Source organism: Passer domesticus, chromosome Z (assembly GCF_036417665.1).
Source record: "Passer domesticus isolate bPasDom1 chromosome Z, bPasDom1.hap1, whole genome shotgun sequence".
NCBI classification, from domain to species: domain Eukaryota; kingdom Metazoa; phylum Chordata; class Aves; order Passeriformes; family Passeridae; genus Passer; species Passer domesticus.
In genome coordinates, this window is record NC_087512.1 from 40395866 (window position 1) to 40408815 (window position 12950).

Below are 12950 nucleotides of genomic sequence, written 5' to 3' on the forward strand. Positions count from 1 at the left end.
CATCAGCTGGATTATCTGAGTGATGGATTTGTCAGTTTCATGGGTAGATGATCTGCTATCCTAGGATAGCACACTGATTTATAACCAGGGCTTTTTTGATTTCAGAGTGAATTTATCACTGAAAGCAATACAGCTGCTGCCTCTGGAGCAGCTGGCTTCAAACTACAATAGCTTGGACAGATTTGCAAGCTGTTTCCAAGACTTGGTTGTCAGGGAGTCCAGTGCTGGCTACTTCTGTATTTCACAATAGCTCCAGTTTATGAGACTGATGAACTCCAGCAGCCAAAATGGACCAGGCCTCTTTATGAAATGACTGGTTTTGTACCACTTCCCAGGCAATGGTTTTCGTCCAGGAGGATGATTCAGTAGACTGCAGTGTCATATGAGTACACAGATGCTGGTCAGTCTACTGGATCACCTGGATGAGAAGCAATTCCTGTGGGAATGCTGTGGCAGGCATGCAAGGCTGTGTTTGAGCCAAGGTCAGTTTGGCTCTGACAGTGAATACTGCTGATGATGAACTGGGATGCAGGATGCAGTAGGCAAACACCTTTGAACAAACTAGCTTCTGTCACTCTAGTATGCCTTAAAATAGGCTCAAGCCTGCCAATGGGTTTTGTTGTTAGCAAGCAAGCCTTCTGTCTGTTCACTGGCCTGAGCAGTGTGCTGTCTTCTACTCCCTTGCTTGTGGTATTTTCATACTATTCTAGCATTTATGTACTAACTTACAGTTTTCCTTTTCCTTTGTATTTTTTTGTCAAGTACACTGAAATCCACAACTACACAGTATTATAGATTCTGTCCCTCTCACCCCTTTATCTCTCTTCCCAGTCAGTCACTTTTTAATATTTCTCTAAATCTTTCATGCCATTCCTCAGTTGTTTTTCCATCCTTAGTGCATTTTCTTTAATAGGATTTTTTTAAATGTAGGTGATGCCTACTTCATCAGCTGATCTTTTTTCTCATTCCCTTTCCAGCAAATATCTCAAGCCTCTCCTTGTCATGGGTAAGCTATGATTGTAGTTGAAAGGTTAGCTGATCTATGAATCCTTGGCTGAGGCCAGGGAATTAACTGCAAGCTCAGCTTTCTGTTACTGAAACACATTTCAGTATTTAAACATTTTAAGAACAGTCTTACCTTCTTTTGCCAAAAGCAACACCTGCACAGCATGGCATGGATACTGAAAAAATAAGATGGAGGTCAGTATTTTCTTAATATAATTGTTAATTAATTATTATTTCATGTTGTCACATTCTGAACAATAATATAGCAACATGTTTTCCAGGCAGTGTGCACAAAAGGAGAATTACACACCATGCTTTAGAATAAAGAAGGGATGCACTCTCCCTGCTCCAAAGTATTGTTTTCCTCAATTATTTCTTCATTAGCTTTTGTGGCTGAAGTCTGATCATGCTCAGGTAATTACAACAGGTAATCCCTATCACTACATGGCAAAAAACCCCATGTGGTAGTGTTTCTTTTCTACCTAAAAAACTACCCAAAAATTTGTGGGTAGTTTTATGAGAAAATAAAAATGTAATAAGAAAATTGGATGTGGTGATCACTATTTATTATTGATATTTGTGAAGACTAAGATGACTGAAGAGTAAGGGTATGTGATGCAGGATCCTTCAGGCATGTTGCCATACCTTGAAACACACTGCATTGAAAATTATCAAAGCAAATCCTGACATGTTGTCCTTCAGACTTGAAGACAAAATTGAACATTTAAACTTACAGATCATGACTTTCCCATTCTAATATGATGTGATTTCAGTAAGGTCACTGAATGCATAGCAATGTAAAACCAGTATCTGAAGCTTAAGCTAAGCCCAGATGCAGTAATTAATGGTTATTGCTACTGGCAGGGATGAAAAATAAGCAGTAATTGTTGAAAAATATTGTTTTTTAAAAAAAGACTTAAAAATATGAAACTATTTTAATTGAAAAGCTGAATTTTAAATGAAATTAATTAAAGCAGTTTTTGAAAATATTTATGATGAAAACCCTTATTTTTTGAAAATAGTCTTCCTTCCTTCCTTCCTTCCTTCCTTCCTTCCTTCCTTCCTTCCTTCCTTCCTTCCTTCCTTCCTTCCTTCCTTCCTTCCTTCCTTCCTTCCTTCCTTCCTTCCTTCCTTCCTTCCTTCCTTCCTTCCTTCCTTCCTTCCTTCCTTCCTTCCTTCCTTCCTTCCTTCCTTCCTTCCTTCCTTCCTTCCTTCCTTCCTTCCTTCCTTCCTTCCTTCCTTCCTTCCTTCCTTCCTTCCTTCCTTCCTTCCTTCCTTCCTTCCTTCCTTCCTTCCTTCCTTCCTTCCTTCCTTCCTTCCTTCCTTCCTTCCTTCCTTCCTTCCTTCCTTCCTCCCTCCCTCCCTCCCTCCCTCCCTCCCTCCCTCCCTCCCTCCCTCCCTCCCATAGTTTTCTAATTAGAAATGAATGGGCTTATTTAATCAAAGGTACAATCAGAAAATGTTAACCATTCATGCTGAATTGTCAGGGAGGGCCATGAGTGTCCTGATGTGCTTCTGTGTCCATGTCCATCTTCCCTCTTGCATCCCCAGGACCCATCCCTTTTGCCCATGGCTCATATCATCATCTCCTTGAGCTTATCAGCCCCTGCCCTGGCAATGTTGATCCTGCAGCAAGATGATCTCTGGCTGCCCACAGCCCTGCCCTTCTGTTCCACTAACAATAAGCAGGAATACAAGTGAAAAGCATTGTCCTGAAAAAGGTGAGCCACCATCAGGAAGAAAAAGCAGAATTTGCTGTAAATCAATCAGTCATACAAACTGCATGGTGATAGTCTGTGTACATATGTGTGTATTTATTTCAGAATTGAATGGATGTGGAAAGGAAAAGGTAGCCTGTACTAGAGGAATTCAGACTGTATATGCATTTTTTTCTTTTATGCTCCTTGCCCTTTTCCAACAAATATACATAAGTATGAGTAATATTAGCTCTGTCACACTTCCCTTGAAGCAAATGAGATGCTGTCCTAGCACTGTTGTTTCCATCCTGTGTTGACTCATGCAGTGCAGACACTTTATCCTGCCCGTGTCTCTGCTGTAAGACCACAGATCATGTTATCACTTTACAAATATAGCATATTAGTATATCTGGAAGGCTAGTCACGCTGCAGGGTTCAAACAGATCTGGCTGGCCCTGAGCTGTGCTATGCTATAAACAACCTCAGTGTCCCACGTTGAATAACTGCAGAGCACACTCAGGAGCTCTGGATACTTGTGTTCTTTAGTAGTAGGTAAGTGACAGTTTTGCTGATTATTGTGTTTCTTGAGATGTGTGGGGTCAAGGTGGAAAATGGCAGGAAAAGTGAGAAATAGCTATCAGGTTGCTCCTGTTGTGCTGCGGATCTTTAAAAACTAATGCATATGGGAAAAGTAGTTGAAACAGAGAGCAGTTAGTGCAAGGCAGTATGTTTGGTGGGTATCTTTAAAGAGAGTGAGATTCACCCCGTACATAGTTCCTGTAAATAGATTCATACTTGTGACAAATCCAAACTTTATAATTTAGGAAACCCTTCAAGTTCCACTCTGTGACTCAGTTATAATAAACCATTGCTATTTCATCTCAAGGACATATGTGTGAGAATGATTTTCAATAAAAATATGGTTTGAGAGGTCAGTCATTTATCTTTGTTGTCTGTCAAAATCTACAGTAGAATTTAAAAAGAGTTATAGAACTTCACTTTCTGAAGGCTACTTACAGTTAATTTAACTGGCATAGGAAATACAGCCTGCTACATCTTTTGAGAACACAGCCTATCATTTAAAGTCAAATATTGTCATTATTGCTGTTGCTACCACAACAAGCATTTATGTGCTATCATTGACATATTACTTTCTAGGTTAAAAGATACTGACCAGCTCTCTTCCTCTGAACAGCAGTTAATTGAGCACAGTTTCAAGGATCAGAGATAGATGATAATGCTTGTTAACCAATGAGGTAGATCATACCAAAGAGTTTCACTCACTTTGCTCTCCTCAGACAGAAGGTAAAAGTGGAGAATTATTCCAAAGGAAAGTGTCCATCTGTCAATGTCACCTGTGTCCCCTATCCACAGATGTGGGAAAGTTTTGTGGGAAAGACTAAAGATAGAGCTGTGGTGAGAGAACTGATAAAATACAGATGCCACCTCATGACTTTATGGTGGAATTTGGGCCATTAGAACTAAAATAACTTGATTGCTGGAGTAGTTGAAAGCAGCATGATGTCTTGCTTATCTATATTATCTACCATCTTAAATTACAGAATTTAATATCCTTGCAATTGGCTATGACCATTTTACTCATTATACAACTAATGATCTTGTATCTAACACTGGAAAAAGGACTGCTGCAGGTCAGACATAGGTTTTTGTTCTCCTTCTGCAGTAGAGGCAGGATTGAATTCTTAGATCAATACATGCAAAACGCACCCCAGAGAGAAAAAGAAAATGATAAATTTTGTGGGTTTTTAATTAGTGTCAGTTAGGACAGAGAGTCTAAAATAATATTTATGATGTAGGCATTCACAGAGATAATTTCAGAGGCTGTATCCTCTAAGGCTACATGAAAGGTAAGTAATAGTAGCCTCAGTTCTTGGGAACCTTAAGAAAAATAAGAAGTCAATCAAATATTGTGTTAAAAACCACAATGGATGCAAAACAAGTTTTAGAAACCTGAGAGTGCAATTTTATGCTTAATTAATATCATCTAATCGTATATGAAAGCCTCAATGTTTTGCTCAGTGACAAAGAATGCCAATTTATTTGCCATGGGTCTATGTATGAGAGGTTAACAGGGATCTCTCTAATCAGTTCTTAAAACATGTTTTTAGTTTCCCAGGACTCTGTTGTATGCTACCCAAGACAATTGTTTACATCTGCTGACTACAGCTACATGCATAGATTCAACACCTTTACCAATATGTAATACACTTTTGAGCTGTTTTTCCTTTGACAAGAAACAACCTCAAAATGCATGCCCATTTCAAATACATCATCCCTCTTTCAGTCTTAAGAGAACTAGACCTCTCCTCAGCAATACCCAATGGAAAAAAAAAGAATGGATTTTTGTCAGAGATATCAGTCCAGTGTTTCATTAGCTTCATTGTCAGTGGAAGAATAATTAGTCAGCTCACTGAAGTGCTAGGGGAATACATCTGTAATAAATCCCCTTGCATATGTAACATCTATCATGCTTGATGGCAAACATATTAGTGTTACAAGGGTTGAGAAAGTATAAGGAATATTGTAATTCAGCTTCTAATTAATCCATAATTAAAGACCTAATTAATGAATAACCCTGTGAAAAATTGTCTAAAAATCAAGATGTGAAGACTGCAGTGATAAAGAGGACTCTTGTTTGTGAGACTGGTTAATTTATGTCTAGAATAGGAACTGATTAATGAAAACTGTCAGTAAAACATTATGCTGCAGCACTGGACAAAGAGAAATATGCACATAAAAACTGTGGAAACCAAGTTCAGCTCTTGCATATCTGTTTTTAACTTTATAGTGCTCATAGCTATTTTTACCTAAGATATAATGAGTAGGTTAATAAAAAGATATATTTTCTCTTAGCTGTGGTATGTAAACAGTGCAAGAGTTATTTATTTGTGTATGAAAGAGGCTAACGTCAGATTCTATTCATAAATGTCTCTTCCATGAAATAGCTAAAGAAGAAAACTAAAAAAAGACCTTAATTCATCAAAGTGTTCATGATTAAGCTCCGTGATACAGAAAGACACTAATTTCTGAAATTAACTACACTGAAAGTTGGACTAATTAATAGCCTGAAAGTGTCACTGTCTGTCTGTGTTTGTTTATGTAGGAGCCAGCTGGCTGAGACTGTACTCTTGAGAGAACAGGAAGGAACATTTCAAACTCCCAAAACATCTGGGCTCATGTCCAGGTGTCAGGACTGCCTTCTCCAGCCCTGGAGCAGATTGTCTCTTTCCTCTAGTATTTATTCTGTGCTGTAGCTACATTTCTTGGATCTCTGGGGACCCAGGCCTTCAGGGGGACACCCGCTGTGATCCATTGCATTGCCCTGCCCACATATTCCCCAGGACCCAGCAATCACATGCATGAATGCATATGTGCTCTGAAACACAATTTATCTTGGATCCCAGACCTCAAACTCTCACTGTCAAATCCGCAATTTTGGCTAGATCAGTGACAGATAAACCAACCAAATTAGCAGGAAGGATAATTCCCTGCCGGTGTAGAACAATAAAAGATTGTTACTAGAAGCAAAACAAGGTAGGGAAGAGCAACTTCCCACTTTGCAGTCCTCTCCCACTCCTCAAGCGTCACAGAGAAGCAATACCCCACTTACAAGCTTGCTCAGTTAGCAAAATGTAATTGTATGTGGTGAACAGTGCCACAATCTCTATTGCTCTTTCAATCACAGCATGTTTCTCTAATTTAATCTTTCCCTCATAACATAAAAAATGTGTTCAGTTGCTATCCAAATGTCAGGTTTTCTCTGAATTATTTAAAAACTTGAGATAAATGACTTGATGATTCTGAAGCACACGGCGAGTGAGCTTATTTCCTAAGAAATTATTTGCAGGGTTGGTAGGAAATATTTCACTCACATTTTCCCCATGTAATCCTGCCAGTAATACTCATTAGAGTGCAGCAAATCTCCCACAGTGGTTATCTGAAAGAAAAAGGGCCCAAGTGAACCAGGCTGTTAAGCAAATTGAAGAAACCAAAACGTTAATAATTTAATAACTCACATAAAACAGCAGAGGAGAGTATACACAGTGCTGCTTTCTAGGGCAACCAGATGCCATGTGAAATCAGGAAAGCTGTTAACAGAGACTAATACTAGCTCTATCTGTAGTGTCAAAACTATGTTGGACTCTTTCAGACTCAAGACACAGGTCTTGTTCTAGAATACCGTACACACACAGGTTGGCTGGCACTAACGCTGACAACAGCTATGTTCAGAGAAGTTTACACTCTACTATAACAAAGCCAATGCAGTTTTGACTTGTCACTGGCTGTATTCTACCCACTGCAGAGAAGACAGATAATGTTGGTAAACAGGAAGGAGCTGTAGGAGTTCGGTACAGTTAATCTCGGCAGACTACAGAGTCATCATATCTAAGAATACTTTTCTTGTGCTCCACTGCTTTTCTTTTCAAAGAAGACCTTTCCTTTTTTTTTATTTTATTTTTGTAGTATGCTTCTCAAGGTATTTACTCATTGATTGATCTATCTCAGATGCTGAGATAAGTGCAGAAGGGCTGAAAACTGCTCTTTCAATGAAGCTGCTGATTTGAAAAGCACTTTTTATCTGTGGAAGGCCTTCCATCCAGAATTCAGTGTTGCTTTTAGCTTATGTATCCTTAAACTCTTTTTTGAAGATCGGGTAGTCCATGGCATCTTGTGGTGCAAGTGCAGGTGATGGAGATGAAACTCCTTCAGCATTTAACACCAGGAGCTGCCAAAAGGCATCCTAATTTTGAAACTTTGTTGCCTTCAGTGGTCCTCCATACTCAGGTTGGTGACACTTCTGGAGGTATTGAAAGTCACAAATTTCTCCCTTAACCCAAAGGGGAAAAAAAACAAAAAAGAAAAAGGAAAAATCCCAGTCATCAAATGCCTGTTCATTTGAAAAGGGTTCAGAGGTCAAGTGGAAACAAGCACAAGTGGTCACAAGATCACTGGCTGCTATCAAAGATGGCTGTGGTAGCATCTGTGGCAGACCTGTAAACAAGGGTTGGAGATATCAGTAGCTGAAGGGAGCAAGGGCATTTAAGGCACAGCATATTAAACCTCTCCAGTTTTACTGTAGAGTTGACATATGAAGTATGTGTATATTTGTAGCAACAACATGAATAACAATAAATATAAAATAATAAAGACTATAGACATTACAAGGTAGTTATCTTATTTTTCATCCTATATATTTTCAACACTTTGCTGAAGAGATTCTGTTTTAGAGCTGAATACTCCTACTATTTAAAAAAGAATGTCTGAAATAGATGCTAGAGACCAGTCTGCCTACTTTTAGGTGAATTTATACAATAAAATAAAATAAATGATAATATAAATGATAAAATAAAAATAATCCATGCAGATACTTAGGCAGATGCCTTTACTAGCAATAATATTTGGCATTAATATTATATCGTTTAAATAAAAACATATGATGAGTATCATCCCTAATATGGTGTTTTGCCAGTTTATCCTCCAAATGCTTAAGAGCATCCAAATGCTCCAAATGCTCAATATCATTATACACATGAGGACTGTATTTGATTTTAATAGGCCTATTTGTAGATACATTTAAATGAATAAAATTTATGCAAGATTAAAGAAAGGTTTTCTTTTTTCTAAGAGCAGAAATTGCACTTAAGTGTCTGGAAAGGCAGTTTTTCTGCTATATGTATGTAGGGATAGCTCACAGCAATAGGACACACAAACCCAAATGTTGGGAGCAAAGGAGTGCTCTTACAGAACAACTGCTTCTTCTCACCTCAGCTGGCCCAGAGAAGTGGCAGATTATTAAATCAGATTATTAAATTCACTTGGTAAGAAGATCGGTCTTGGTGTTGAGATGGGGTCTGCAATAGGAAGTGTCAGAGAGAATTCCTTCGTAGGGGAGGGACTTAGTAATGTGTCCTAGTGAAGGCACAGGACCCTGGAATAATGAAATTGAGATTATAATGTACAAGGTTTATAGTGTAGAAGGAAAATTCTAGTTCCACAGATTCTGTGATTTCTTTATTGATGAAAACAAGGACAAGGTTGACATAACCTGCTGGTTGAGGAAGAGATGCAAAAGCCGTGGTGTTCAAAGGGACTTTTTTATTCCCCCTCCTCCTAAAAAAAAGCATAAAGAGCAGGAAAGACTGAAGCCAAAAAAAATTTTCTTTCCTCTACCACTAATATAAGTTTCTCTGGTTACAAACTCTCATATCACCTTGCCAAGCTATGCAATGCTTATTTAAAAAAAAAAAAAGCTATTAAAAAAAAAGCTATTTTAAAAATTTTGAGAGGATTTTATTTATTTATTTATTATATTACCTGAAAATATTTCCTAATATCTTAGAATAGCTAAAAAAAAAAAAGTATCCTGAATGGCCAACTCTGTTTCTGAGCTAATCATTACAAGGAAGGAAAGATCAGCTTGACTTCCCGGTATGTTGCCTTTTAAGGATATTGATTAAGGTCTTAAGATGACTTCTTGGGAGGTGTAAATGGCTAGGGATAAGATTATTTACTTCCACAGATACAGAGACAACTAGTTTCTCCAGATATGATTCTCTTGTAAATGATATTGTCTTCTTGTGTTCCTGAATCCTTTTTCCCCTGAAGAGTGCTGTACATTAACTACCATATGTTACTGAATAGCCTTGTTTTGTGACCTATCTCACTAATAACTCAAAAGACTGATAAATGTTATAACCATGCATCAACTAAGAAAGGTGTACATAATTTAGATGTAGATGTTACTCAAGTCAGGTCTTGCGAATGCAGGCCATGACTGCTTTTGTGGCCAGGACTTGTCCTTAACGAAAGCAAGGTTGCCTGTTTCTTGAGTACAAAATAGTTTTTTGTTTTTCCCTTACTGCCATATTGGTGGGTGACAATCCTCACAACTATGACAAAGCCTGTCCTTAATGATCATGTGTAAGTGTGGGTTAAGAAAGAAGCAGTGCTGAATTAAAAAATGATGGCGAAATTGGAAGAGGAGGGGTGCTGCAGGATGTACAGAACTGTATGACTGTTTTGAGCAGAGTAGTCAGACGAGGTGACCTCTAAAGGTCCTTTCTAACTTTGCTGTGGTTTCTGATAATGGACGGAATGATAATAGTGATTACTTGTGAGTAGCTTAAGTATGGGAGGAAACATAGCTGTGTTCCTAGTTGAAGCTAAGAAGTTAGAAAGAAGTGTACGATTGAGACTTTTCTCTATCCAAATGTAGCTTACCAGCTGTGAATAATAGGTGATAGTTTTGAGTTTTCCTCTACAGGCCTAATCTGGTGTTTGGAAGAAAGAAACTGCTGTGTGTGAATTTGAGCATGTATTTCTAGAAATCAAAATCATTATTATTTGTTGCTTCTTCTGTGATAAATTCTTGTCATGTATGAGTAGGTATCCTGAAGAACCTATTCTCAGTATCAGTTAAGCATAGCTTTAGCCAGTTTTGCTTTCTGGGCAACATCTCATCATTAAGAAAATGATGGTGTCTGAATTTTGATAAATACGTATTCTGACATCATGCTTGATAGTTCATGCCTATTTTTTAGACAAGGATATAGAATAAAGCAACAGCCTTGTGAAGATTGCTAGGTGACCTTTTCAGAGTTGTAGATGTCAAAAAGCATTTCACATTTGTCCTGATACATATTTCTAAAGCCTTAGTCACCCTGTAATCTGATGAGGATTTGTAGCTTTGCTCCCTCTGAAGAGATTAATTCTGAGGCGTTATGATGGACAGCTCTCACCTCCCACCCAAGTTTGTCCTCTGCTTGGTATTACCAAGGAAGAAAACCCCACAATGCCTTGCCGTTTAGTGCAACATGTGGGTAAAAGCTGTACATAGATAAAAGCAATATGTTGATAAAATGAACTTTTCTGACCTAGTGTTTAATAAATCAGTGTCTCAATAAAGAATGGATGACTTAACCTGTGAGACAGGAAGGTGAGAAACAAGTCAAGGAAAAGGAGTGCTTTCACAGTCGATTCAGACTCTCTGTTGATTAAGGCCATCTAGTTCCAACAGAGGTCAAGTGTCCAGCTGCAACTTCACTGTCTCACAACAATTCAGCTTCTGCAACAGCCTTTCTACCAAAACACACTTCTATGAATTGGTCTATTAAAATGAATTAGACCCTTCAGAGTGACTGCTGGTCTGCAGTTACTGTGAGGGGTGAAGTTCTTGTCATTGGGTTTCTTCCTCCTGTAAGCAGAGGTGAACATTTTATTTTATGAGGTAAACAGTTCCTGTAAATTAGTAGCAAATATGTTTTAGAAGGACAAACCTTTCCACAGAGAATAAGGTCACTGTTTTAATTACACTGTTTTAATGGGGTTTTGACTCAGCTGCTGTCATCTGTTAGTTCCAGAAAGGTTAGGAAGGATTTTTGCCTCATTTTTAGTGCTATCAAAGATAAACAAGAAATAGTTGCAGCTTTATGAACAACAAAGATAACATTTATATAAACATCCTAAGATACAGAAGGGGTTGTGAATAGAATGATACTGGTCTCTGACCAGTTTCTGAGCCAATACTTGTTGGTATTTGAGAGGGTCTTTCTTACTGAGATGACTAATAAGGTGAGCAGGTAGGTACCTTTTCTCTGGACATATCTACACATAATTCTTTTTAGTCCGTGCTGTGCATTTTCCAGAGGACATGAGGGTGTTTTTCTGGCTCAGAATAAATTATTCCTTTATATCCTATGTACTACAGAGGGATGTGTAGGTGAAAGGGGGTGAAAGAGAATAGCCACAGTTGCAAAGTTAAGGGAAAAAATACAGAGGGGAGAATAATTTCCCCTTTGTCCTCAATATTATAACAGAATGACAGATAATAAATAGACCAAGCTGAAGGACACAATGCTTGGAAAAAAATGATCACAGTAGCATCTGAGGGAAAATTATAGACATGAGCTTGAAAACACACAGGAAAGGATGGGGAGGATTGCTCTTTAACTAGTAAGTAGATGGTAAAGAAGGGTTTTCTTCTACTGTTTATTTTTTTCCCCTAAGCTTATAAATGGTATAATAAATGTGTTCTCTAATAAAAGCCCACACAAAGTTAAAATAACTGACTTTCCTCTGTTGGTAATCTAGCTACAGTTTATGAGAGCTAGTATATTGTGGTGATTGTATCACAACTAGTGACTCTGAGCAAGAAAGTATAGTTCCACTTCTTCTATCAAGATTTGTTTGTGTACTTGCATTAGAGATTTAGTAGGTGATTAGTTTCTTATGCTGGTACTGAACCACTGTAAGGAGCACCATCTTGTAAGATATGCTGTGTTTCACACAGAGAATCATAGAATGGCTTGGGTTGGAGAGGATCTTAACGATCATCCAGTTCCAGGACAGGGATGCCTTTCACTGGACTGGGTTGCTCAGACCCCCACCCAGCCTGCTCTTGAGCATGGATAGGTAATCCACAGCTTCTCTGGGCAACCTGTTCCAGTGTCTCACCACCCTCACAGTAAAGAGTATCTTTAGAATATGTAATCTAAACCATCTCTTTCAGTCTGAATCCATTGCCCCTTGTCTTATTATTACGTGCTCTCTCCATCTTGCTTGTAGATTTCCTTCAGGTACTGGACAGTTACAATTACCCCAAAGCCTTCTCTTCTCCAGGCTGAACAATCCCAATTCTTCCAGTCTTCTCAAAGGAGAGGTTTTCTCCTTTAATCTTCCTGGTGGTCATTCTCTAGACTACTCCAACAGGTCCATGTCTTTCCTGTGCTGAGGAACATAGAAGAGGATGCAGCACTCCAGGTTGGGTCATCATTAGAGTGGAGTAGAAGGAAAGAATCCCCTCCCTCAGCTGGTTACCATTCCTTTTGATGCACTCATTTGGCTTTCTGGGTTGGGAGTGCCCGTGACTGGGTCATGTCCAGCCTCTCATCCACCAGCACCCCTAAGTCCCCCTGGTCAGGGCCGCTCTCCATCTGTTCATCCCCCAGCCTGTATTTTAATGGGTTGTCCTGACCCAGGTACAGAACCTTGCCCTTGCACTTGCACTTAGTGCAGCAAGTTGCACTTGTGCCAAGAGGGAAAGTGGAAAAATAAGTGGGAAATTCCCATAGGCCCAATTTTCAAGCTTGTCCAGGTCCCTCTGGATGACATTCCATCTTCCAGGTGTATCAACACCACTCAGCTTGGTGTCCTCTACAAATTTGCAGAGGGTGCATTTAATCCTTTTGTGTATGTCATAAAGGAAGATATTGACCACTACTGGTACCA

The 12950-nt window shown here is 38.8% G+C and overlaps 1 protein-coding gene across 28 annotated transcripts in view; it reads left to right on the forward strand.

Moving 5' to 3' along the window:
* LRRC2 (leucine rich repeat containing 2) overlaps nt 1–12950 on the forward strand; it is a 126787-nt gene that overhangs the window by 48361 nt on the left and 65476 nt on the right. For 19 of the 28 annotated variants that reach the window (XM_064403636.1, XM_064403637.1, XM_064403633.1 and 16 more), the window contains 2 exons: nt 1287–1419; nt 2557–2726. The exons of 2 other annotated variants lie outside the window; for them this stretch is intronic. The gene's annotated coding sequence lies outside the window, so the exon portion shown is untranslated. Of the gene's footprint in view, nt 1–977; nt 1007–1154; nt 1201–1271; nt 1420–2556; nt 2727–3114; nt 3255–12950 lie in introns of those variants that run through there. 7 more of the 28 variants (XM_064403634.1, XM_064403639.1, XM_064403635.1 and 4 more) reach the window with 4 other exon arrangements.